A 10,354-nucleotide genomic window follows, 5' to 3' on the forward strand; every position below is an offset into this window, starting at 1 on the left:
CTTCTCGCATGGGCGAGTAGTCTTGATGTGTCGTCGGAGTAGTCATACCCGATCTCCAATGTTAAAACTGGATGGGAGTCGATGACGATCCGCATAAACCTTGTGTGTTTGCTGAGCTTGTTGGAGATGAGTAGATAAATCGGCTTGTATCTTGCGTAACCGCTCCAAACGATCCTCCGCGCAAGGATTTGTGGACACCTCTAGGGTTTCAAGTACACACCACCGGGGGTGACATCCCGTATAAGCATAAAATGGCGTAACTTTAGTCGATGCGTGGATAGAGTTATTATAGGCAAATTCGGCGAAGTGGAGAATATCTGCCCAGTCATCCTGATGATAGCTGAGAAAGCACCGCAGGTACTGCTCCAGCGTTTGATTTGTTCGTTCGGCTTGGCCGTCGGTTTGTGGGTGGTTGCCGGAGGAGAGGTTACAAGTGACCTTGAGCATTTTAAAAAGGTGCTTCCAGAATTTTGACACGAACTGGGGTCCACGGTCGCTGACGATACTATCGGGAAGTCCATGATGCCGACATACTTCACGCATGACAATTTCGGCGGTGTCTTCACTGGAGATTTCCTTAGTACATGGAAAAAAATGAGCCATCTTCGTATATCGATCTACCACTATTAGAATCGCATTGAACCCCTTAGAGACTGGAAGATCTGTGATGAAGTCTAGAGCAATGGATTGCCACGGCTTGCTTGGAATTGGTAATGGTTCTAATAAACCATATGGATGATGCCTTGGCATTTTCGCTCTGCAGCATGTGTCACAAGTCCGAACAAAATCTTCGACAAATTGTCACATACGGGGCCACCAGAATGATCGTTGTACTAAATCTAATGTTTTAGTACTACCAAAATGCCCAGCTGTATATGTGTCATGACAATTTTGTACTACTTGAAGGCGGGAAGAACCATTAGGAACATACAAAAGTTCTTTAAAGAAGAGTAATCCATCATGGTATTTGTATTGCCGATAGTCCGTACTTGGTGGTTGCGGCTGTGAACACGACGCTCGAGAGGGATCAATTTGTGCTAGTATAGCTTGGGCGAAAGCATCTGTCTTCAGGTCCGCATGTATGATATCGATAACGTGGGAATCCATGGGCATGCCAAAGACTTGTGTTGCTTGCAGTCGTGCCAGTCCCAAGATTACTTGCTTTTGGTTATCGAAAGCTGGCTCGCCGAAACGCGGTGCTAGGTAAGAACGCCGTGATAATGCATCTTCTTTCCCTTGATGTTTCCCGGGTTGATATGTAATCTTGAAGTCGAAACGCGTGAGAAAATGGGCCCACCGAGCTTGACGTCGATTTAACACACGAGCGTCTTGAAAATAGGCGAGGTTTTTGTGGTCACTAAATACAGTGACTTGATGAGAAGATCCCTCTAGAAAATGCCTCCATTGCATAAAAGAGTCCACTATAGCCAATAGCTCTTTATCATGAATTTCATAGTTGATTTTGGTGGCGTCAAACTTGCGTGAGTGAAAAGCCACAAGATGTAGCTTTTCATCATTACCTCGTTGTGATAGAATGCTTCCCAATGCAAAATCCGATGCGTCCGCCTCAATGATGAATGGATTTTCTGGATCAACGTGAGCTAGAATCGGAGCCGATGTAAATGCATGTTTAAGATTCTCAAAAGCCATGTCCGCTTCTTCAGACCAAACGAACGATTGTCCCTTCCTAGTAAGTTGTGTAAGAGGCAAAACGAGCTTTGAGTAATCCTTTATAAACTTCCGGTAAAAATTGGCAAAGCTTAGAAAGCATTGCACATCCCGCACCGAACGCGGAGTCTGCCATTCTACCACCGTTTTGACCTTAGCTAGGTCCATGGAGATGCCTTCTGAGGAAATGACATAGCCGAGAAATTCCACTTGGTTGCACCCGAAACTACATTTTTCCAGCTTTGCATAGAGACCATGTTCTCGAAGTCGTTTTAGTACTAACAGTACATGAGAATCATGCTCTTCCTGGGTCTTCAAGTAAACCAGTAGATCATCCAAATAGATGATTAGACACACATCCAAGAGATCTTGGAAAATATCATTTGCCATGTGCTGGAAGACTGTTGGCGCATTAGTGAGGCCGAACGGCATGACCATATAGTCGAAGTGCCCATATCTGGTGCGGAACGCGGTCTTCCATTCATCTCCTGGTCGGATCCGTACGAGGTTATAGGCTCCCGTAAGTCGATCTTCGTGAAGAACCTGGCACCATTGATCCGTTCTAAAAGACTTGAGATAAGGGGGAGTGCATACCTATTTCGGATTGTAACCTTATTCAAGCCACGGTAATCTACAACGAGCCGAAGTGAAAATGGGTGCGCCGGCTGGAGATTTCGAATGTCGTATGAAACCATTCTCCAAATTCTCCTCTATATAGGCTCGAAGGACTTCCAGTTCGGTTGGTGACAAATTGTAGATCGGTCCCCAAGGTGGCTCTTTCCCCGGTTGTAAATCGATGGGGCAATCATATGGTCGATGGTGAGGAAGCGTACTGGCTTGTACTTTATCAAACACATCGGCATATTGATGATACTTCTCTGGAAGTTGAATGGTGGAATCCTCTTTAGTGATGCTGGAGGGGTTTACTGATATTGCGAAGAGGAATATTTCTTCCTTGCATCCTTCCTCACGCAACTGATGTAGTGAAATCGTTGCAATCTCATGAGTAGACCCTCGGGCTTTTCGATGCCGGATTTCTCTTGTCCGCCAATCTATGTCTGGGTTATATAATTCGAACCATGGTAATCCTAAGACAATGGGGTGTTCTGGGATGTTGATTATATTAAATGATATGACACATGCTAGATTATCTAGGACAACATTAACGGGCTCTGACTCTTCTATGATATTTCCTGAGGCAATGGGACGACCATCGACGACTACTACAAGGGCAGGACACGAGAGTTTTCTAAAAGATATCTGATGAGCTTGGGCAAATTTCCTATCCATGAAGCAAGAATTAGCTCCGGAATCTAGAAGTGCTAAGACATGTACTAGAGGAGTACTTTTAGTACTAACTGTTACTTGGGCTACAAACACATTGCGAACTTGCTTAGAGGGAATGGAACCACTAATGGGCTGCACAGATCTAGGGTTGTCCAACCAAACGGCTCCTATTTTGGCTGGACTTAGTCATTTAACTCTTCTTCTAACTGACTAAGGACATCAAATTTGTTCGCTAGATTTGGGCTATTAGTACTATTAGGACTATCAGATATCCCTACTGAAATAGACTCGGGTTTAGTACAATCAGAACTAGCAACTATTTGGTTTACCTGCCTTCTTGGCCTATGGGGACAGTTTACCGCGATATGCCCTGGTCCACCGCAATAAAGACATAGTCGGTTTGCTCGGCGTCGTTGCTTTTCTTCTTCCGATAGCGGTCCACGACGACGTGTGGTGTCAATTTCCATCGGAGTTGGAGTACTTGCTGGAGGCGCATTATATGACTCCCTCGGAAAAGGTTTTGCTACCACTGAGGCATAGGTAGGCTCTGATCTTGCCCTCGGAATTTGGAATTGTCGTTCCGAACGTCATTCGAAGAGGCGGTTGTCGCATCTCACCGCGCGACTAATTGCTTCTGTTAATGACTTTGGCTCTTCGGGGAAGGTCAAGAGTAAATCCTTGACATTGTTGCATAAGCCATAACGGAATTGCTCCATCAATGCGTGATCATCCCAAGGGATATCGGCAGCGAGTAGACGGAAATCTGCAGCATATGCAGAAGTTGGATGATCACCTTGGCGTAATCGCTGGATTTTGTTGATTGCAGTCCTTATGTTGTTAGTATCTCCAAAATAGGCCTTAAACTCACTTATAAATTCTTCAAAATTGTTTAATAATGGAGAATCCTTTTCCAACAATGGAGCAAACCATGCTAACGCTGAGCCACTAAGGAGAGTGCCTACTAGTCCCACTCGTGATGCATCGGTGGGATATCGAGAAGGATGCATTTGTATCACTAAACGTACCTGATTGAAAAACCCTCTAAACTGTGATCGGGTCCCATCAAATTTTGCAGGAAGACCGATCTTGGGTTCTTTGTGAATCCCTTGAGTGCTTGATCCTTGTTGTTGTAATGATATGATAGTCTCTTCGAGTTGTTGTACACATAGTGTCAGCTCCCCGTGTTGTTGTTTTTCCAGCGCTATTTGTTGAAGATCCCCCAACAAGTGATGATTTTCTTGTTCTAGTGCTACAAATTTCTCTTTTAAGCACTGGAGCTCCGAGAAAACAGATTGGTATTCCTGAGCACTAACAGTTTCCATTTTACTAGGGAGGATAAGAGGATTAATAAGAAGATAAAAGGAAAAGGAGGAAAGGAAGAGGAGGAAAGGAAGATCGATCGAAAATCGGTTCAAACTGTCAGGAACAGTACTAAGACAGAGAAGGAATTAGTACTAAAAGAAGTATTAGTACTAAGAGAGGTGAAGAACTCTCGAGAGAAGGAAAGAGTGAGTGAGAGGGAGGGAGAGAGAGAGAGAGAGAGAGATGATAAGAAAAGATATATATTATGTGAAGAGAATGTACAGTAGTAGCTAGGACGCTTAAGACTGGCGTTGAACCGATTTGGTTCGAAATAATGCCGTGTGCCTCCTTTTATAGTGTTCTAAGGAATACTCCTGAAGTTTCTAGAATGTTCCAGAGAAATCTGGAATATACATCAATTTTCTATAATAAAACATAAATGAAAATAATATTTTACGTATTACAATGTATAGTCTAATGGTCAAGAGCTCGACCCATGTAGCATAAGGTCATGGGTTCGAGTCTTGCCATATCATGACACATGCCCGGATATGCCGGGAAGAAGTGAACGTAGCATCCGACATTGCCGGTGAGCTGTGGCACAAAAGACTGTGTCACATGAGTGAGAAGGGGATGAAGAGCCTTACCGAAGACAATCTTATTCCGGTGAAGGACGTGCAACTTGAGAAGTGCATTGATTGCTTGGTCAACAAACAAAACCGAACCTCCTTCGGTCAAGACCACCGATGAGACGAAATGCACCACTGGAGCTGGTGCATACCAATGTGTGTCAAGTGGACACGAAGTCACATGCCGGATCGGAGTACTTTGTGACATTCATAAATGACCATAGCCGTAAGTTGTGGGTCTCACCGTTGAAGACGAGGGATCAGGTGTTATCCGTCTCCAAGGAACTCAACGCGAGAATGGAAAGAGAAACCGGTCGGAAGCTAAAGGCAGTTCGAGCAGACAATGGAGCAGAATACCGGGGGCAGTTCAAGGAGTATTGCCGGTCGAAGGGAAACCGTGCCGAAGACGCCAGAACTAAACGGGCTGGCCGAAAGGATGAACCGGACCATAATGGAGAGAGTTCGGAGCATGCTCGCATATGCGAAGTTACTCAAGATGTTTTGGGCTGAGGCGTTGACAACGATGACCTATGTGATAAACAGATCACCCTCAGCACCCTTGGTAGGAGACTCACCTCATGAAGTATTAACCAGTAAAGATGTATCTTATCGGCATATGAAGATATTCAGGTGTCTCGCATATGTCCATGTTGTAAAGGACAAGAGAGCAAAGCTGCATCCGAAGTCCAGGCCATGCATATTCCTCGGATATGACGATGATGAGTTTGGTTACCAGATCACCCTCAGTACCCTTGGACGGAGACTCACCGCCGAAAGTATGGTCCGGTAAGGATGTGTCCTAGCGGCATTTGAAGGTGTTCGGGTGTCTCGCTTACGTGCATGTGGCAAAGGACCGGAGAGCAAAGTTGGATCCAAAGTCTCGGCCTTGCATATTCCTCGGATATGGCGATGGTGAGTTCGGTTAGAGTGTAGGACCTAGTCGACAAGAAGGTGTTCCGGAGTTGAGATATTATCTTCATGGAGGACAAGACCCTTGCCGACTGGGAGTCGGAGAAGAAGATAATGAACTCTGAGTCAACTAGTAAGGATCATTTCGATGAGATTCGGACCTACCCGGCTAAGGGCCGGTTGACACTCGAAGAACCGACCGGTTACGGTGAGGATACGGAACTGGCAGAAGAAGAAGAAGAGGAAGTTGGAGCCGGAACCGGTCATGATCCTGAATCAAATTCAGATGAAGAATAGACGCAGGAGCTAGTTACCGAAAACTGAAGTCGGAGATATCCTCTTAGAGAGAGAAGAACCCCCCGAAGATTTCCGGATGCAGAGCATGTGTTGCTAACCGATGAGGGGGAGCCGGAAAGCTTTGAAGAAGCAAGGGGAGACACCCACAACCGCAAGTGGTTGAGTGCCATGCAGGATGAGATGGATTCCCTGCATGAGAACCACACGTACGAATTGGTGGAGTTGCCGGAAGGAAAGAGGGCACTCCGAAACAAGTGGGTGTACAAGCTGAAACTAGGGGACACCGGAAATCCACCAAGGTATAAGGCCTGAATCGTGGTGAAGGGCTTCCAGCAGAAGAAAGGAGTGAACTTCGACGAGATATTTGCCCCGGTAGTAAAGATGACTTCCATCTAGACGGTACTGAGCATAGCGGCAAGCATGGATCTCGAGGTAGAGCAGTTAGACGTGAAGACGATGTTCCTTCACGGTGACCTTGAAGAGGAGATCCACATGCAGCAACCGGAATGATTTGTGAAGAAAGGGAAGGAGCGCCTGGTTTGCCGATTGAAGAAGAGCTTATATGGACTAAAGTAGGCTCCCCGACAATGGTACCGGAAGTTCGACTCCTTCATGACGTATCAAGGATACCACAAGATGCAGGCCGATCACTACCTATTTGTGAAGAAGTTTGAAGGTGGAGACTTCTTGATACTCCTCCTGTACGTGAATGACATGTTGATTGTCGAACGAGACCAAGTCAAGATACGGACGTTGAAGAAGGCTCTGAACCGGACCTTCTCAATGAAAGACTTGGGTCCGGCAAGACAGATATTGGGGATGCATATCATCTGGGACCGGTCAAAGAAGCAATTGTGGTTGTCACAAGAGAAGTACGTGACAAAGGTTCTTCAGCGGTTCAACATGTCAGATGCGAAACCGGTCGGGTGGCAAACTGCAGGTTATCCAATAAGCAATGCCCGAAGACGAAGGTAGAGAAGGCGGATATGATGAAGATACCATATGCCTTTGCCGTCGGGAGCTTAATATACGCAATGGTGTGTACCCGACCGGATATCAGATACGTAGTCGGAGTGGTGAGCCGGTTTATGAGCAATCCCGGCAAGGAACACTGGAACGCGGTAAAATGGATACTCCGGTACTTGAAAGGAACCTCGAGTATGTGCCTCCGATTCGGCTCCTGTAAACCCCAACTCGATGGTTTCATCGATTCGGATATGTCGGCTGATGCGGATACCAGCCGGTCCACATTCGGATATGTCATGACATATGCGGGGGGAGTTGTTTCGTGGCAGTCGAGGCTGTAGAAGACGGTTGTGCTGTCAACCACGGAAGCGGAGTACATGGCAATTGTGGAAGCCGACAAGGAAATACTATGGATGAAGGACTTCATCGGAGAGCTAGGGATCCGGCAAGAGGAATACCGGCTCTATTGCGACAGTCAAAGTGCCATCCACCTTGCGAAGAACGCGGCGTATCATTCCAGGACGAAGCACATCTAGCGTAGGTACCACTGGATCTGGGAGCGAGTTGAAGATCAAGAGTTCGTGCTGACGAAGATCCACACGGAGGAGAACAGGTCGGATATGCTGACCAAAGTGCTGACACTCGACAAGTTGGATGCATGTCGGAAAAGGATCGGATTGACCAGGCATCCCATGCTAGAGTGAAGGGGGAGTTTGTTAGGATTTTGGTCCCTCCGAATGGGAGATGAGTACCTGGCAATGGAAGACCCGGTGAGAACCGGATGATGAGTACCCGGCATCGGAAGACCCGGTGAGAACCGGATGATGCAGGCCTGGTGGGTACCCCTCACCGGATGAAGGGTCATATATGTAAATATGCTCCAAAGAGCCCACTGGGGCTATATTTGTAAATAGCCCAAAAGTCATATTAGTATAAATATAACCTAGGGCAAACTCTTGAGAGGGTGTGTTGTTATTATTTGTTATATAGAGTTATTGAGTGTAACTGCTGTATAGAGTGAGAGAGAGAGAGAGAGATATAGAGCGAGTCTCTGTTGTAACCGCCGCCAAGCAAAGATTGTGAGCAAGAGGTTGTTGCCTCTGTGTTCACCTGTTGTATTCCTCTCGACATAGTGATAGTTGGAGTTTGTGGACTCCCGTAGTTTTTCCCATTTAGGGTTTTCCAAGTAAACATATTGTGTACCCTCTTTCATATTGTCTGTGTGTACGTGTATTCACCTCCATTCCCATTCTCGGTGTTTGATTTGAAACGACACGATCTGAGACTCGGTTGTGGCCGAGTAATATTCCGCATATTTCACGTCACAAGGCATTGTCCCACGGGTGAGCCATGTGTTAGCTGGTTGGCTACCCGAGGTATAATGGTCGAACTCAGAGTCTGAGTTGGAAGAGTATGAAAAGATAGAATTTGAATTGTAGTTGTTGCAACAACAGTAGGTTCTTGCCGAACATGCAAATGTAAAATCTTGGAGAAGTCTCTCGGATCGCCTATAAAAAGGGACTGAGAGGATTGTATCATCATCGTTCTATTTTGGTTAATATAGTTTTGGTAGTTAGAGTATTTGTTGTGTCAACTGTTTTGTTTATCCTTCTATCTATTCGTTTTGTCGAATGTTCGAATTTATTCTCTACTACACAGATTATGTTTAATTAATAGTCGGTCAGGATCGTATATTCTAAGCCTAGTAAGTATGTTCTATGTGAGTATTATTTACATAGAGTTCTGAGTGAAAACTAGTATCGACCAATACCATATCTCCAACCACAATCATCTTGATAGAACGTTCTCGGAAGTAAGACGTTTGACCTATTGTGTTTGTCGGTTGTCGACTGTCACTTGTCGGCAGAACAACATTCGGAGCCAAAACATTCGGTTGTGCCAAATCGGGATGATCCAAATTGGTGTTGGAGGTTTCGGCTACCCATGAAGCCAACCTTGTGTTCTAGGTTGGTCCGTGAAGAAGAGTTGGCACGTCTGAAAAGACTACTCTTCGAACTTCAATTGGCTTTCTGGTCATCTTATGCAGAGCCGACTCATTGAAAATTGTGTCTGCACTTCAGACGATTTGTCCGTTTTTCGGGTCCTAGAGTCAATAGCCGAATTCGTTGTTTGATCCATAACCAAGGAAAATGCATTTCCTAGACCTCGGCTCTAATATCTGGCAATCATCTTTCGACATGAGAGCGAAAGCTTCACATTTGAAAATCCTCAGCTTATCGTAATTCGACTTCTTGCCGATTCATAACTCCTAAGGAATTTGAAGACCTAGAGGCCTACTGAACGACTTATTGATTATGTGTACTACAGTAAGTAGAGCCTCTACCTAGAAACCATTCGACAGTCCGGAGTGTTGCAACATCGCAAGCATTTTAGCTTTTGGCCGAACTGGTTTTCCACCATTGCAAGCCAATCTTCAAAGATTGAGAACACCCGATCTTTTGTTCAGACCGGATACGCTCACACCTTCCTCATCGAGTCATCAACAAATGTGACGACATAGAAGGTGCCACCAAGAGACTGATGTGGAATCACGCCACATACATTCGAATGGACCAAATCGAGCAAACTCGATTTTCTCGGCGCAGCTGTGGGGTCTGATGCCGTAGCTTGCTTGCCATACTTGTAGTGCTTGCAAAATTGGTGGTCTGAGAAGGAGAGCCCAGGGATGTAGCCGGCTCTGGATAAATGCGTGACGTTGGCCTTACTGAGGTGTCCGAGTTGGTCGTGCCATAACGATGGCGTGGGGATATCTACTAGAAATAAGTCACCCTCTTTGAGTGTGACATACAAAAGGTACAATGAGTGTACTTTCGGACCTCGAGCAAGTAGGAGGTTCCCCTTGTGGAGCATCCACCCTCCCACCGTCTTCGTCGAACTATCCGAGTGAGATCAGCAGTATGGTGAGCTTAGGTACATGTCAGACATTGTGTAGTACTAGGGTAGAGCCTCCTAGAAGGTTGAGCCTATTGTGCCGATGCCTATATGGCACAATGTCGTGAGTTTTCGACTTAGACTAAGTCAGAGTGTCAGGCCGAGTATTGCTAGAATTGAGACTGGTGAAGAGTCACGTGGTATGATGCACCCAAGTGGTTGACTCTTCAGTTGTAAGCAGAACTTCTGGATCAACTGAGTTTTCTATAAATAGGATGTTTGATTCGTCCGTCAAAACTAACCTCCTCCTGTCGGTCATCCGTTTGATCAGCTCTCTGAGCTTTATTGTTCTAAATTATGCCAATCACAAATTGAGCGCAATTTGTGCAAATTTTTTATGTTGA

Source organism: Azolla caroliniana, unplaced genomic scaffold (genome assembly GCF_043228905.1).
Source record: "Azolla caroliniana isolate FFs.n. ecotype wild unplaced genomic scaffold, voAzoCaro1.0.p SCAF_17, whole genome shotgun sequence".
Lineage (NCBI taxonomy): Eukaryota > Viridiplantae > Streptophyta > Polypodiopsida > Salviniales > Salviniaceae > Azolla > Azolla caroliniana.